The sequence below is a fragment of the Engystomops pustulosus genome, chromosome 5, assembly GCF_040894005.1.
Source record: "Engystomops pustulosus chromosome 5, aEngPut4.maternal, whole genome shotgun sequence".
Taxonomy (NCBI): domain Eukaryota; kingdom Metazoa; phylum Chordata; class Amphibia; order Anura; family Leptodactylidae; genus Engystomops; species Engystomops pustulosus.
The window spans coordinates 67,646,750-67,665,009 of record NC_092415.1 but is presented as its reverse complement, the minus strand read 5'-3'; positions in this window follow the sequence as shown (position 1 = coordinate 67,665,009).

Sequence of the window (18,260 nt, the reverse complement as noted above, 5' to 3'; positions counted from 1 at the left end):
TTTTCATATGGATATTTATATATAATATTAAGGTCAGAACAAATATTTGGATTTCCTTTGATTCCTATCTTGCACAGCACTTTCAACAATCTTTTAGCAAATTAAACAAAATCATAGTAGCAGCTCCACCCACTAATCCATTGCCAATTAAATGATCTGCTGTTCCTAGAATGTTGCTGTTTTGTAACTAGTTTGATTGTTTTGAGTTCGTTTCACTGTAAATGTGGAGTACTTGCTCCTTGACCACAGAATGTTTATTCTAGCGGTAGTCAAATTTGTATGCCAACCTTATATGTTTTTTAAAATGTATTTATTGTTTTTTTTAAAAAATATATATAAATATATAGCCGCACTCACCGGGGCAGGCCATGGCCTATTTGCATTGGCGTTTCTATGGTAACGCCTGCTATTGGGAACAAGCCGCCGGGGTTTTGCATTAAATTAGGCAGGCATTAGCATAGGAACGCTGATGCGATCGGGCCGTGGCCCGCCCCAAACGCAGCCAAAACGGCACGTGTGCCACCACCCTTAGGGTGATGCGACATAGGACATTTTTGGTCCGTTGCATTTTTTTTCCAGTCTGTTCAAAAACGCATCCGTTTTAAAACAAATCTGTTTTTGACTGTTAACATGCATTTGGCTGCTTACAACCTGTTTATCTATTAAGATAATTGGGAAAAACGGTCAAAAACTGATGCATTTGAAAACGCATGCTTAAAAATGGACCAAAAACGCCATGTGTGGCATCCAGAATATTATCCAGAATATTGCCCTCATGTGGTTTGAAGTTAAAGGGTTTGTCCACTTTCAGCAAATAGTTGATATGGTTTATGTAAGAAAAGTTTTACAGTTTTCCAATATACAATTTCTCAGGGTTTTCTAGATCACTGCTTGCTGTCATTCCATGAAAAGCTTTTATATTTTCTTCCAGTAGCTAGGAATCTGTCCACAGTCATGTGATGTCACACAGGTGTACGGCTCATTATATCACATCTCTAATTACTCTCTGTGATAATAACTATCCGTGCACCTGTCTGATATCACATGACAATTGACAGATTTCTATCCAGCAGAAGTAAACATAGAAGCTTTCTATAGCAGGACAGCAAGCAGAGATCTAGAAAACCATTGATATAGAAAAGTATATAGGAAAATTTTCCTTACAAAACCCCATCAATTATTTGCTGAAAATGGACAACCCCTTTAACAAAGGTAGATTTGGCACCTAATTAATTTTACTCTACGGAATATTGTTGCCCATACTCGCCACCCAGAGGTGTGGGTTGAGGGAGAATGATACTGCACTTACTCTCCACTGTAGAGGGGAGTGGCTCCTGCTACACTTATACTCATATCCCATATGGAAGGCGTTTCTTCTAAAACTGGGGCTCATTTACTTACCCGGTCCTGGCGCGATCCCGCGGTGTGTTGTCCGACAAGGATTCGGGTCCGGTGCGATTCACTAAGGTCGTGCGTCCAATTTCCTGCAGGTGTCTCTTCTGTGCCGAGGTCCGCCAGAGTTCACCTTCTTATTCCTGGTGCACGTGAGTGTGTGATTTTGCGACACATTTTGTTTTTTAAATTCCGTGTTTTTTCCGAATTCGTCGGGTTGTTCGACGGCTACACCCACAATTTTTGACGCCTGCAAGCCGGCGCGGATGCGCTACAATCCGATCGCGTGCGCCAAAAACCCGGGGCAATTCGGCGCAAAACGGAAATATTTGGGAAAACCCAACAGAATCACGGCCAGTGGACCCTTAGTAAATGTGCCCCGCTGTGTTCTGCTCTCTGGTGGACAGTGGCTCCTGCAGAGACTTTGGGGGGTTGGGAGTTCTACCAGGAAACCTTGTTTCCAGAATTCATGTTGATGTTAACTTTCTACTCAAATATTGTTCCTTCATTTTGTTTTTCATCAGGGATGATATATGCGTAGGAATGTGCTTCAAATTAAATTTTACATGAGTTGTTTGAATTTATCTTATCAACAAGTCACAACTTCTGGTTCACAAACTAAAGCCAAGTGGTAGCAGCAGTACACAATTCCCAAAAGGAAAACATTGTCACCCACTGTGACCAACACTTTTTAGTCATTATGTTTTTTGATCCCACCTTCAGAAATCCAATTTTTTTCTTATTCCACGTACAGAGATATGTGAAGGCTTGTTTTCTGCTTAACAAATTGTGCTTTCCAGTGACTGTATTTAAAAGGGAACCTGTCACCACAAATACAGCTTGTGACAGGTTCCAGTAGAGCCCTTGTAACTAACTGACACCCTTTATTTAGTGAAGAATTGTTCCCCTCAGATTCCCATATATTCAACTTTGTAATTTTACCTAATATCTAAAGATTTCTAAAGTGTGTTGAAGTGGGCGTGCCCTCCTCTGGCTGAATACAGCAGCTTCTCCACGTTTTTTCTCTGCATGCAGCAGTAATGTCATATAACCAGGGTGACATAATTGCCGGTCCTTTAGCCTTCTAACATTAGCAAAATATGAACCGAGCATTTATCTCATGAAACTACAGCAGCCTGGAGAAGAGTTGAAGTCCATACAGGCATGTTGTGATTTTTTATGTGGTCAGATATGTGCATGGGGTACAGTTTGCTAATGTTAAGAGCCTAATGGACCTGTGATGATGTCACCTTGGTCACATGATATTAGGCCACTCTCTCCAACTTTCTCTAAAGATCCCTAGATACCAAGCAAGTTTATAAATCTGATTTTATGGGGGACCGGAGGGAAACAATTTTAAGCTAGTGTCAGATAGTTGGTAGATATAAACCTGCCACTAGCTATGTTTGTGAAAAATGTGGTGACAGGTTTCCTTTAAATATTTAATACTGTGTACTGGGATTCTGGGAAAAAAAATCCAATATAAACCCACATTTGTACCATGTTTTTGAATGCTGTTTTATTTTGCCTTTCAAATTGTTGAGTTGCGAAATGGCACAAAAATTGTGGTTTGGAAATTTGGGCGTTTACACGCCACTGAAAAATGTTTTTATTTTAATAGATTGGGCATTTTGGGATATGAGGTTACCTAGCTTGTTTATGATTTTTGGTTTATTTTTATATCAGTTCTAGAGGAAGGGGGTAATTTAAACTTTTAGGTTTTTATATATTTTTTTTAACATTTACATTTTTTTCACCATTTTTTAGACCCACAAGGGTTATTTATCCCTTGGGTGTCTGATCACTTCTATCATATACTGCAATACTGCAGTATTGGAGAATAAGGCAGCTTTGATAGTGAGCTTTGCATAGAGTTCAGGCTACATGACAATGCTATCTTTAGCATAGACTCCCAACATCAAACACCGATTGTTGCCCAACCATGATGACCTCAAAATGCTTCCGGCATTTACATGGTTAAAACCTGAGATTGGTGCCAGGACTGTCTGCAGGTGTTACCAGTGGGTGTTTGCTGCCTGTAAGCCCTCTTTGACCAACTGCACCTGACATGCTCCATAGTAGTATGGCACGCATCAGGAAAATGTTAAAGGTGCTGTCCAGTTCATAATTTTTTTCTCAAGGTCCTGGAGCGCTAGTGAGGGGTAAAAATATCGGCATTGTTATATTTAGTCCACCTTGAATTCATATTAAAAAAAATTATAATCCTTGCAATACTGGAAGTGCCTATGTAGACCCTTTCCTGCCGCCACTGCTGCAGAACGACATTGTGTTCTCATTGTCATAGTATTAGGTGGAAAGTAACTGATAGACTCTTGCTTTACAGCTTTGGCCAGGACTTTAAAGGATTTGTCTAAAAGTATATAAAAATAACGAGGTGGCCCGGGAGGGAATGCATAAAAAAACTTGTACTTATCTTGCTCCCTCTGTGCCATACCCCTATTTGTTTCATTGGCACTGAAGCTACACTCTGACACCTTCCGGGCGGCTGGGCACGCTTACCTGACTACTGTCCCAGTACTGCACATAGTGCTGGGACATAGTGACAGGTAGTTGTCTGAGCTGAGCTACTGTGGTAAAAAAAGGTATGGCACAGAGGGAGTGCAGCACAGGACATTGGAGGCACTATACGTGGTAAGTAAAAGTTTATTTTATTTAGCCCCTCCCAGGTCAACTCACTATTTTTTATACTCTTGGAGAATCCCATTAATGAATTAAATAGTGACACAATAACTATATAAAAAGAACTAAACAAGTTGAAAACCTCAGCCCCTATAGTATATAGCCTTCCTGCCCCCTCAGTATATAGCCTGCCAGCCCCCAGTAGTATATATCCAGCAAGCCCCCTGTAGTGTATAGCATGCCACCACCCTGTAGTATATAGCTTGCCAGACCTCTATATTATATAACTATATATAATCGAGTATAAGCCAACCCGAGTATAAGCCGAGGGTGGGAAATGCATTGGTCACAACTACCACCAGTATATAGCCATTGAGCCCCCAGTAGTATATAGTTAGCCAGCTCCCAGTAGTATACAGCCTGCCAGCCCCCAGTACTTTACAGTCAGCCAGCCCCTAGTAGTATACAGCCACCAGCCCCCATGTAGTATACAGCCTGCCAGCCCCCAGCAGTATACAGTCTGCCAGCCCCCAGCAGTATACAGCCTGCCAGCCCCAGCAATATACAGCCTTCCAGCCCCCAGCAGTATACAGTCTGCCAGCCCCCATGTAGTATACAGCCTGCCAGCCCCCAGCAGTATACAGCCTGCCAGCCCCCAGCAGTATACAGCCTGCCAGCCCCCAGCAATATACAGCCTGCCAGCCCCCAGCAGTATATATCCAGCAAGCCCCCTGTAGTGTATAGCCTGCCACCACCCTGTAGTATATAGCTTGCCAGTCCCCTATATTATATACCGTATATTCTTGAGTATAAGCCGACCCGAGTATAAGCTGAGAGCCCCTAATTTTACCACCAAAAACTGGGAAAACTATTGACTCGAGTATTAGCCGAGGGTGGGAAATGCATTGGTCATAACTACCCCCAGTATATAGCCAGCAAGCCCCCAGTAGTATATAGTCAGCCAGCTCCCAGTAGGATACAGCCTGCCAGCACCCAGTACTTTAAAGCCAGCCAGCCCCTAGTAGTATACAGCCACCAGCTTCCTGTAATATACAGCCTCCCTGCCCCATTTAGTATACAGCCACCCCCTAGTAGTATACTGCCAGCCTGCCCCCAGTAGTATACAGCCAGCCTGCCCCCATGAGTATACAGCCTTCCAGCCCCCAGCAGTATACAGCCTGCCAGCCCCCATGTAGTATACAGTCTGCCAGCCCCCAGTAGTATACAGCCAGTCCCTAGTAGTATACAGGCTGCCCCCCCTCCCCAGTAAAAAAAAACTTATATACTCACCCTCCGATGTCAGTGCAGCTCCCCAATGTCCCCGTTGTTGGTTCCGTCCAATCTTCTTTCTTCCCCATGCCTCTTCTTCTTTCTTCTTTCTTCTGTCATGGACGTGGCCATTTATCTTCCAGCAACCACATACTATGATGCGGCCGCTGCTGACTACATAGTATGCGACGGCCAGGAAGAAAACATGGCCGCGTCCATGACAGAAGACAGGAGTAAGAAGACAGAAGAAAGAAGGAGCCGCGGAGAAGAAAGAAGACAGGGCGTGCCGACATTGGGGACATCAGGGAACCGCGCTGACATCGGAGGGTGAGTATATGAGTTTATTTTTTATGTTAAGACTTGTGTATAAGCCGAGGGGACGTTTTTCAGCACATTTTTTGTGCTGAAAAACTCGGCTTATCCACAAGTATATATGGTAGCTTGCCTGCACCTGTAGTGTATAGCCTGCTAGCCCCTGTAGTACATAGCCTGCCAACCCCTGTAGTATATAGCCTGCCTGCCCCTGTAGTATAAAGCCTGCCAGCCCCTATAGTAAATAGCCTGCAAAAAAACAAACAAACAGTGTACTCACCACCTCTTCAATGTTCTGGTATCTTCTGTGTGTCCCCGTGCCGTCCGTCACAGAGATCTGGACATCAGCCGCTCGCTGACATCCTACTGTGTGCCAATGCCAGTGCACATAGTACTATGTCAGCATGCAGCTGATGTCACAATCTCTGTGACAGATGGCGTTGGGACACGCAGAAGATACCGGAGCATTGATCGATTGAAGAGGACCTGCCGGGAGGGCATTGGAAGTTGAGTACACCTTCTTGACTTGACAAGTTTTTTTGTGCTGATAAACTTGTCTTATACTCGAGTAAATACGGTAAGTATTGGTAAATACCATCTTGCTTTCTTCTTATTAACAGTGTGATGGTTGGTAGCGACTTCTTTCTGCTTTTGTGATGCAAACTTGATTCTAGCAGTCATAGGAAGAAATATTTCATGGGATATATGTATCTTAAAACAAACCTGTGAAAAGGATTTTATTTTTTGACTATGCTATGATAATTTTATGCTGATTCTGAATCATTTCAGTAGTTTATAATAGTTTGATTTACATTACTTGGTGGAGCCCAGTGGAGCATCAATAGTTTTAAGACCCTACACTCCTGCAAAGGTGGCCTTAAATGGAAAAGTCTCCACAAAGAATCTTCTTGCTTCCCTTAGGCTTCCCCTTTTAAAAGAATACAATGACATAGGTGATTGAGATTACTGAACACTAGAGATGAGCGAACATGCTCGTCCGAGCTTGATGCTCGGTCGAGCATTAGGGTACTCGAAACTGCTCGTTACTCGGACGAATACTTCGCCCGCTCGAGAAAATGGCAGCTCCCGCCGTTTTGCTTTTTGGCGGCCAGAAACAGAGCCAATCACAAGCCAGGAGACTCTGCACTCCACCCAGCATGACGTGGTACCCTTACACGTCGATAGCAGTGGTTGGCTGGCCAGATCAGGTGACCCTGGGATAGACTAGCCGCTGGCCGCGCTGCTCGGATCATTCTGTCTCTGGATGCCGCTAGGGAGAGAGCTGCTGCTGCTCAGGGAAAGCGTTAGGGTGTTCTATTAGCTTACTGTTAGGCAGGAGTGATTCTCAAAGAACCCAACAGCCCTTCTTAGGGCTACAATAACGTTCTACTTTTTTTATTTTAATTTGCATCTTTTACCATTTTGTGAGGAATTAGCAGGGGGACTTGCTACCGTTGTGTTTAGCTCTTAGTGGCACACATATCCATAGCAAAGACCGAAGTGGGAAAATTCAGTAGGGGTTGGATTTCTATTAGGCAATAACTCAGTGTCATCTCATCTGGCATAGTAGTGTGCTTCCTTTGATACTTGGCTAGAAAATAGCCATAGGAGAATACAAACAGCTTCTTGAAGCCTACAGTAGCGTTCTATATATTTGATTTCTGGTTGATCTGCTGGTGGCTGTAGTTTCTGCAGTGCATGTACTTGCCAATTCTGAGCAATTTGTAGTGAGACTTGCGACCGCTGTGTTCTGCGCTTAGTGGCGCACATATCCATAGCAAAGGCTGAAGTGGCAAAATTCAGTAGGGGTTGGATTTCTATTAGGCAATAACTCAGTGTCATCTCATCTGGCATAGTACTGTGCTTCCTTTGATACTTGGCTAGAAAATAGCCATAGGAGAATACAAACAGCTTCTTGAAGCCTACAGTAGCGTTCTATATATTTGATTTCTGGTTGATCTGCTGGTGGCTGTAGTTTCTGCAGTGCATGTACTTGCCAATTTTGAGCAATTTGTAGTGAGACTTGCGACCGCTGTGTTCTGCGCTTAGTGGCGCACATATCCATAGCAAAGGCTGAAGTGGCAAAATTAAGTAGGGGTTGGATTTCTATTAGGCAATAACTCAGTGTCATCTCATCTGGCATAGTACTGTGCTTCCTTTGATACTTGGCTAGAAAATAGCCATAGGAGAATACAAACAGCTTCTTGAAGCCTACAGTAGCGTTCTATATATTTGATTTCTGGTTGATCTGCTGGTGGCTGTAGTTTCTGCAGTGCATGTACTTGCCAATTCTGAGCAATTTGTAGTGAGACTTGCGACCGCTGTGTTCTGCGCTTAGTGGCGCACATATCCATAGCAAAGGCTGAAGTGGCAAAATTCAGTAGGGGTTGGATTTCTATTAGGCAATAACTCAGTGTCATCTCATCTGGCATAGTACTGTGCTTCCTTTGATACTTGGCTAGAAAATAGCCATAGGAGAATACAAACAGCTTCTTGAAGCCTACAGTAGCGTTCTATATATTTGATTTCTGGTTGATCTGCTGGTGGCTGTAGTTTCTGCAGTGCATGTACTTGCCAATTTTGAGCAATTTGTAGTGAGACTTGCGACCGCTGTGTTCTGCGCTTAGTGGCGCACATATCCATAGCAAAGGCTGAAGTGGCAAAATTAAGTAGGGGTTGGATTTCTATTAGGCAATAACTCAGTGTCATCTCATCTGGCATAGTACTGTGCTTCCTTTGATACTTGGCTAGAAAATAGCCATAGGAGAATACAAACAGCTTCTTGAAGCCTACAGTAGCGTTCTATATATTTGATTTCTGGTTGATCTGCTGGTGGCTGTAGTTTCTGCAGTGCATGTACTTGCCAATTCTGAGCAATTTGTAGTGAGACTTGCGACCGCTGTGTTCTGCGCTTAGTGGCGCACATATCCATAGCAAAGGCTGAAGTGGCAAAATTAAGTAGGGGTTGGATTTCTATTAGGCAATAACTCAGTGTCATCTCATCTGGCATAGTACTGTGCTTCCTTTGATACTTGGCTAGAAAATAGCCATAGGAGAATACAAACAGCTTCTTGAAGCCTACAGTAGCGTTCTATATATTTGATTTCTGGTTGATCTGCTGGTGGCTGTAGTTTCTGCAGTGCATGTACTTGCCAATTTTGAGCAATTTGTAGTGAGACTTGCGACCGCTGTGTTCTGCGCTTAGTGGCGCACATATCCATAGCAAAGGCTGAAGTGGCAAAATTAAGTAGGGGTTGGATTTCTATTAGGCAATAACTCAGTGTCATCTCATCTGGCATAGTACTGTGCTTCCTTTGATACTTGGCTAGAAAATAGCCATAGCAATAGGATAGCATTGTTTGGTTTTAAAAACTCAAAAAAAAACAAAAAACACACAAAAAAAAAAAAAAACACAAAAAAAAACAAAAAAAAGTAAAAAAAAAAATAAAGTTATAACTCTCATTTTAAAAATGTTTAACCCGAGGGCTAGGGGTAGAGGACGAGGGCGGGGACGTGGGCGTCCAACTACTGCAGGGGTCAGAGGCCGTGGTCCTGGGCGGGGTGAGACACCACCTGCTGATGAGGGAGCAGGGGAACGCCGCAGAGCTACACTCCCTAGGTTCATGTCTGAAGTTACTGGGACTCGTGGTAGAGCACTGTTGAGGCCAGAACAGTGCGAACAGGTGATGTCGTGGATTGCTGACAATGCTTCGAGCAATTTGTCCACCACCAGTCAGTCTTCCACGCAGTCCACCCATGTCACCGAAATCGCCACTCCTCCAGCTCCTGCACCTCAGCCTCCTCCCCCCCAGTCTGCCCCCTCCCAGGAAAATTTGGCATTTGAACCGGCATACTCTGAGGAACTGTTTTCTGGACCCTTCCCACAGTCACAAACCACTTGTCCGGTTGCTGCTGAGCAATTTTCCGATGCCCAGGTTTTCCACCAGTCACAGTCTGTGGGTGATGATGACCTTCTTGACGTAGTGGAAGTGTGTAAAGAGGTGTCCGACGATGAGGAGACACGGTTGTCAGACAGTGGGGAAGTTGTTGTCAGGGCAGGAAGTCCGAGGGGGGAGCAGACTGAGGGATCGGAGGATGATGAGGTGACAGACCCAAGCTGGGTTGAGAGGCCGGGTGAACACAGTGCTTCTGAGACGGAGGAGAGTCCTCGACCTGAACAGGTTGGAAGAGGCAGTGGTGGGGCCAGACGGAGAGGCAGGGCCAGAGCTGGTGCATCAGCGCCACTGTCAACTAGTGAAGCTCCCGTGGTGAGGGCTCTTGCGGCGAGGGCTAGATCTTCAGAAGTGTGGAGGTTCTTTAAGGAAACACCGGATGACCGACGGACTGTGGTGTGCAACATTTGCCAAACCAGGCTCAGCAGGGGTTCCACCACTACTAGCTTAACTACCACCAGTATGCGCAGGCATATGAATGCTAAGCACCCCACTCAGTGGCAACAAGCCCGTTCACCTCCGGCCGTGCACACCACTGCTCCTTCCCCTGTGTCAGCTGCTAGTCAGCCCCCTGCCCAGGACCCTGCCACAAAAACCCCATCGTCGCCTCCACGATCCTCCACAGCATCCACCAGCGTTCAGCTCTCCATACCCCAGACGCTGGAGCGGAAACGCAAATATAGTGCAACCCACCCGCACGCCCAAGCCCTTAATGTGCACATCTCCAGATTGCTTAGCCTGGAGATGCTGCCCTATAGGCTAGTAGAGACCGAGGCCTTTCGCAACCTCATGGCGGCGGCCGCCCCTCGGTATTCGGTCCCCAGCCGCCACTACTTTTCCCGATGTGCCGTCCCAGCCCTGCACCAGCACGTGTCAGACAACATCATCCGTGCCCTGACCAACGCCGTTTCTGACAAGGTCCACCTGACCACGGACACGTGGACGAGTGCTGCCGGGCAGGGCCACTATATATCGCTGACGGCACATTGGGTTAACTTGGTGGAGGCTGGGACCGAGTCTGACCCTGGGGCTGCTCATATACTGCCGACGCCGAGGATTGCGGGGCCTACCTCGGTCCAGGTGTTTCAGGCCTACTATGCCTCCTCCTCCTCCCACCCCTCCTCCACCTCCTCCTCCGAACTACCATCCGTGGGCACGGCGCCATCAGTCGGTAGCTCTAGGCACAGCAGCAGTGCCGTCGCTAAGCGACAGCAGGAAAGTGGGAAAATTTCAATTAGGCACAGTCTGCCATTTCCTTTTTTATTTTACGTTTATTTTTTTCATAACTCAGCGTCATCTCATCTGGCATAGTAGTGTGCTGTAATACTTGGCTAGAAAATAGCCATAGGAGAATACAAACGGCTTAATTACGCCTACAGTAGCGTTATATATATTTGATTTCTGGTTGATCTGCTGGTGGCTGTAGTTGTTGCAGTGCATCTACTAGCAAATTGTGAGCAATTTGGAGTCAGACTTGCGACCACTGTGTTTTGCGCTTAGTGACACACATATCCATCGCAAAGACCGAAGTGGGAAAATTTATTAGGGCCCGGGGTTGTATTTCAATTAGGCACAGTCTGCCATTTCCTTTTTTATTTTACGTTTATTTTTTTCATAACTCAGCGTCATCTCATCTGGCATAGCAGTGTGCTTTCATACTTGGCTATAAAATAGCCATAGCAATAGGATAGCATCGTTTGGTTTTAAAAACTAAAAAACACAAAAAAAAAAAAAAAAAAAAAAGTTAAAAAAAAAATTCAAGTTATAACTCTCATTTTCAAAATGTTTAACCCGAGGGCTAGGGGTAGAGGACGAGGGCGGGGACGTGGGCGTCCAACTACTGCAGGGGTCAGAGGCCGTGGTCCTGGGCGGGGTGAGACACCACCTGCTTATGAGGGAGCAGGGGAACGCCGCAGAGCTACACTCCCTAGGTTCATGTCTGAAGTTACTGGGACTCGTGGTAGAGCACTGTTGAGGCCAGAACAGTGCGAACAGGTGATGTCGTGGATTGCCGACAATGCTTCGAGCAATTTGTCCACCAGTCAGTCTTCCACGCAGTCCACCCATGTCACCGAAATCGGCACTCCTCCAGCTCCTGCACCTCAGCCTCCTCCCCCCCAGTCTGCCCCCTCCCAGCAAAATTTGCCATTTGAACCGGCATACTCTGAGGAACTGTTTTCTGGACCATTCCCACAGTCACAAACCACTTGTCCGGTTGCTGATGAGCAATTTTCCGATGCCCAGGTTTTCCACCAGTCGCAGTCTGTGGGTGATGATGACCTTGTTGACGTACTGGAAGAAGTGTGTAAAGAGGTGTCCGACGATGAGGAGACACGGTTGTCAGACAGTGGGGAAGTTGTTGTCAGGGCAGGAAGTCCGAGGGGGGAGCAGACTGAGGGATCGGAGGATGATGAGGTGACAGACCCAAGCTGGGTTGAGAGGCCGGGTGAACACAGTGCTTCTGAGACGGAGGAGAGTCCTCGACCAGAACAGGTTGGAAGAGGCAGTGGTGGGGCTAGACGGAGAGGCAGGGCCAGAGCTGGTGCATCAGCGCCAAATGTGTCAACTAGTGAAGCTCCCGTGGCGAGGGCTCCTGCGGCGAGGGCTAGATTTTCAGAAGTCTGGAGGTTCTTTAAGGAAACACCGGATGACCGACGGACTGTGGTGTGCCACATTTGCCAAACCAGGATCAGCAGGGGTTCCACCACTACTAGCTTAACTACCACCAGTATGCGCAGGCATATGAATGCTAAACACCCCACTCAGTGGCAACAAGCGCGTTCACCTCCGGCCGTGCACACCACTGCTCCTTCCCCTGTGTCAGCTGATAGTCAGCCCCCTGCCCAGGACCCTGCCACAAAAACCCCATCGTCGCCTCCACGATCCTCCACAGCATCCACCAGCGTTCAGCTCTCCATACCCCAGACGCTGGAGCGGAAACGCAAATATAGTGCAACCCACCCGCACGCCCAAGCCCTTAATGTGCACATCTCCAGATTGCTAAGCCTGGAGATGCTGCCCTATAGGCTAGTAGAGACCGAGGCCTTTCGCAGCCTCATGGCGGCGGCCGCCCCTCGGTATTCGGTCCCCAGCCGCCACTACTTTTCCCGATGTGCCGTCCCAGCCCTGCACCAGCACGTGTCAGACAACATAATCCGTGCCCTGACCAACGCCGTTTCTGACAAGGTCCACCTGACCACGGACACGTGGACGAGTGCTGCCGGGCAGGGCCACTATATATCGCTGACGGCACATTGGGTTAACTTGGTGGAGGCTGGGACCGAGTCTGACCCTGCGGCTGGTCATATACTGCCGACACCGAGGATTGCGGGGCCTACCTCGGTCAAGGTGTTTCAGGCCTACTATGCCTCCTCCTCCTCCCACCCCTCCTCCACCTCCTCCTCCAAACGACCATCCGTGGGCATGGCGCCATCAGTCGGTAGCTCTAGGCACAGCAGCAGTGCCGTCGCTAAGCGACAGCAGGCGGTGCTGAAACTGCTGAGCCTAGGCGATAAAAGGCACACCGCCCAAGAACTATTACAGGGCATCACGGCGCAGACTGATCTGTGGCTGGCACCGCTGAACCTGAAGCCAGGCATGGTTGTGTGTGACAACGGCCGTAACCTGGTGGCGGCTCTGCACTCGGCAGACTGACACATGTGCCATGCCTGGCCCATGTGTTAAATCTGATAGTTCAGCGTTTCCTCAAGACATACCCCAATCTGTCTGATTTGCTCACGAAGGTGCGCCGCATCTGTGCGCATTTCAGGAAGTCCAGCACAGATGCTGCCACTCTCAGGGCAGCGCAGCGCCGCCTCCAACTGCCCGCTCACCGACTGTTGTGTGACGTGCCCACGAGGTGGAATTCAACACTGACCATGTTATCCAGAGTTTACCAGCAGCGCCGAGCGATTGTAGACTGCCAGATGTCAACTTCCACCAGAACTGGTAGTCAGGTCAGTCAGCTTCCTCAAGTCTACAATGGGGAGTGGACGTGGATGTCTGATATCTGTCAGGTGCTGAGTAACTTTGAGGAGTCAACACAGATGGTCAGTGGCGATGCCGCCATCATCAGCCTCACCATCCCGCTGCTTGGCCTGTTGAAAAACTCTCTGGTCAGCATGAAGTCGGAAGCTTTGCGCTCCTCACAAGAGACGGGGGAAGAAGATTCCCTTGTTGATAGCCAAAGCACCCTTAGGTCTGTTTCTCAGCGCATATCGGAGGAGGTGGAGGTGGAGGAGGATGAGGAGGAAGAGGAGGAGAATGTTGGCGAGACACAAGAGGGGACCATTGTTGAGTCCTTCACTGTTGAGCGTGTATGGGCAGAAGAAGAGGAGTTGGAGGAGTTGGAGGAGGAGGAAATGGACAGTCAGGCCAGTGAGGGGAGCGAATTCTTACGCGTTGGTACTCTGGCGCATATGGCAGATTTCATGCTAGGCTGCCTATCCCGTGACCCTCGCGTTCAAAGAATTTATTCCAGCACCGATTACTGGGTGTTCACTCTCCTGGACCCACGGTACAAGCAAAATCTTTCCACTCTCATCCCTGGAGAGGAAAGGAGTGTGAGAATGCATGAATACCAGCAGGCCCTGGTGCACAAGCTGAAACAGTATTTCCCTTCTGACAGCGCTAGCGGCAGAGTGCGTAGTTCTGCGGGACAAGTAGCGAGGGAGAGTAGACGAGCAGGCAGCTTGTCCAGCACTGGCAAGGGTACGCTTCACAAGGCTTTTGCCAGCTTTATGTCACCCCAGCAAGACACTGATCTTTACAGAAAGATGGTGAGGGAGTACGTAGCTGACCATACCATCGTCCTAAATGATCACACAGCTCCCTACAACTACTGGGTTTCAAAGCTGGACATGTGGCACGAACTGGCGCTGTACGCCTTGGAGGTTCTTGCCTGCCTTGCCGCTAGCATCTTGTCCGAGCGGGTTTTCAGTGCAGCTGGTGGCATCATCACCGATAAGCGTACACGCCTGTCGACTGACAGCGCTGACAGGCTGACGCTTATCAAGATGAATAAAGCATGGATTTCTCTTAATTTCCAATCTCCAGCAGGTGAAGGAAGCTCAACCTGAATAATTTATCCACTCCTCCTCCTCCTCCTCCTCATTTTCCTCCTTCTCCTGCTCTTTGTACAGTAAAGCAGAGGAAACTGGCTATTTTTTGACAGGGCCCACTGGCTCTACCTATAGTACTTTATGCATTTAATTTTTCTGGAGGGCCACCGACCCGGTCCTCTGTTTTAAACAATTTTTGGGAGTGCCACATACAGGCACTCAATCTATTCAATTTTTCTGGAGCTCCACCTACCTGCTCCTCTGGTTTGAAAAATTTTTTGGACTGCCACATACAGGCACTCAATCTATTCCATTTTTCTGGAGGGCCACCTACCTGCTCCTCTGGTTTGAAAACTTTTTTGGACTGCCACATACAGGCACTCAATTTATTCAATTTTTCTGGAGGGCCACCTACCTGCTCCTCTGGTTTAAAAACTTTTTTGGACTGCCACATACAGGCACTCAATCTATTCCATTTTTCTGGAGGGCCACCTACCTGCTCCTCTGGTTTAAAAACTTTTTTGGACTGCCACATACAGGCACTCAATCTATTCCATTTTTCTGGAGGGCCACCTACCTGCTCCTCTGGTTTGAAAAATTTTTTGGACTGCCACATACAGGCACTATCCAAATTGAATTGTCTCCATAGCAGCCTCCACACGTTGTCTCCATTGCTACCTCCAAAAGTCGTCCATATAGCTGCCTCCATACATCGTCCCTTTATCAAACGAGGTTTGTCAGGCCGAAATTTGGGTTGTTTTCATGGATTCCACATCAAAGTTGTTAACTTTGTCGCCACCCTGCTGTGTTATCCACAAAATACACTGGCAAACTTTTACCATTTACGGATATTATTTCAGCGCTTCTTGCGCATCTGTTTACATTCCCCTCACCCGCCATATCCCAAACTTATAAGAACGCTACTACACTTGATCTTATACAAAAGGTTCTTAGAAGTGCTGTTTGGGGAGTAGCCTAGAGACAGGGGCTTGGATTGGCGAAAGCTCGCCTGGCAGCGGAGCGGCAGCTCCATGCCAAGAACCAACTAACATAGTTTTAACTGCAGCACCTTTAATCTACTACTAGTTCACTGCCTCCATACATGCCCGCCTTATCAAACATGCTGTGTCAGGCAGAATTTTGGGTTGTTTTCATGGCTTCCACAACAAACTTGTTAACTTTGTCGCCACCCTGCTGTGTAATCCACAAAATATACTGGCAAACTTTTACCATTTACGGATATTATTTCAGCGCTTCTTGCGCATCTGTTTACATTCCCCTCACCCGCCATATCCCAAACTTATAAGAACGCTACTACACTTGATCTTATACAAAAGGTTCTTAGAAGTGCTGTTTGGGGAGTAGCCTAGAGACAGGGGCTTGGATTGGCGAAAGCTCGCCTGGCAGCGGAGCGGCAGCTCCATGCCAAGAACCAACTAACATAGTTTTAACTGCAGCACCTTTAATCTACTACTAGTTCACTGCCTCCATACATGCCCGCCTTATCAAACGTGCTGTGTCAGGCAGAATTTTGGGTTGTTTTCATGGCTTCCACAACAAACTTGTTAACTTTGTCGCCACCCTGCTGTGTAATCCACAAAATATACTGGCAAACTTTTACCATTTACGGATATTATTTCAGCGCTTCTTGCGCATCTGTTTACATCCCCCTCACCCGCCATATCCCAAACTTATAAGAACGCTACTACACTTAACTTGGTGCAGGCTGGGACCGAGTCTGACCCTGGGGCTGGTCATATACTGCCGACGCAGAGGATTGCGGGGCCTACCTCGGTCCAGGTCTCAAAGGCCTACTATACCTCCAAATCCTCCCACCCCTCCTCCACCTCCTCCTCCTCCGAATTACCATCCGTGGGCATGGCGCCATCAGTCGGTAGCTCTAGGCACAGCAGCAGTGCCGTCGCTAAGCGACAGCAGGCGGTGCTCAAACTGCTGAGCCTAGGTGATAAAAGGCACACCGCCCAAGAGCTATTGCAGGGCATTCCACATCAAACTTGTTAACTTTGTCGCCACCCTGCTGTGTAAGCCACAAAATATACTGGAAAACTTTTTTCATTTTCGGATATTATTTCAGCGCTTCTTGCGCAGATGTTTACATTCCCCTCACCCGCCATATCCCAAACTTATAAGAACGCTACTACACTTGATCTTATCCGAAAGGTTCTTAGAAGTGCTGTTTGGGGAGTAGCCTAGAGACAGGGGCTTGGATTGGCGAAAGTTCGCCTGGCAGCGGAGCGCCAGCTCCATGCCAAGAAACAACTAACATAGTTTTAACTGCAGCACCTTTAATCTACTACTAGTTCACTGTCTCCATACATCGTCCCCTTATCAAACGAGCTGTGTCAGGCTGAATTTTGGATTGTTTTCATGGCTTCCATGGCTTCCATGTTCCACCCTGCTGTGTAATCCACAAAATATACTGGCAAACTTTTATCATGTACCGATATTATTTGAGCGCTTCTTGCTCACCTCCTTTGGTTCCTCTCTGCTACCCATTGGTTTGAAGCCTGAGTCCATTTAGGGTATGTCGCCATGCCACTCTCTAGCCTTCCGCTGCTGCCGCTGCCTCTGCATGCCATCCCCTATAGTGTCAGGGTCAATTATTGGATGTTTTAGATGCTATCTAGCTTCATTCTGTCACTCTGTCATGGCCATGCTGTTGCCCATAATTTTGGCATAATGGTGCATTTAAGCAGCCTCAGAGGCATCCATGCATGCTGCCCCTGCTGTTTCCTGTCCATTTCCGTGGTGTTTCCATCCTTTTCTGAGGTTCCCAGGTGTTTGGCCAAGCTTCCCTGTGCAGAGCCTTGGTCCCCTTGAAAAATGCTCGAGTCTCCCATTGACTTCAATGGGGCTCGTTACTCGAAACGAGCACTCGAGCATCGGGAAAAGTTTGTCTCGAATAACGAGTACCCGAGCATTTTAGTGCTCGCTCATCTCTAGTAGGAAACGGAACAACACAAAATTTCTGACATTGACCTAAAAAACTTTTATTTTTTTGTAGTAGGATTTAAGATCTTATTTTTTATGGGGGTTCTGCAGTATTTTGGGGACTAACATAATTTGTGTTCATCTATATATCTATAGTAGTGAACAAACTAGTAGGGTTTAGTGCAATCTACAAACTACCTATGACAATCACAATAACAAGTTCCAAACTTGGTAATCTACCCTAACACCTAATATTGTGGTGTTTTTTTGTTATATGACTCTATTTTATTACCTACCTTCTACAGCATATAGATTTATACCAAGGAACCAACATCATTTTAAATAAATATAAAATCCACACAGAAATGTACTGTTCATGTATTATGTTAATGCACAGTAATCACATTGCACTTCTTTGCAATGGGATGGGATTTATTATGAAAAAAAGCAGTCAAACATGTCAAGACATGAGAGATATAAAGCTATAGGGAGAGCTTCAGGGTCTGGACACATACATAGTAGGTTGGCCCCTGCAACCTGACTTCAGAACCAAGCAAGAGTAAAATGGGAAGGGTTTAATTAAAAAATGTAGCACTTAACGGGTTAGACTGTAATGGGCAATTATATAGTGGATTATCTACTAAAGGATGATGCAGAATAGGAACCTAAAGAGAAATGTCAA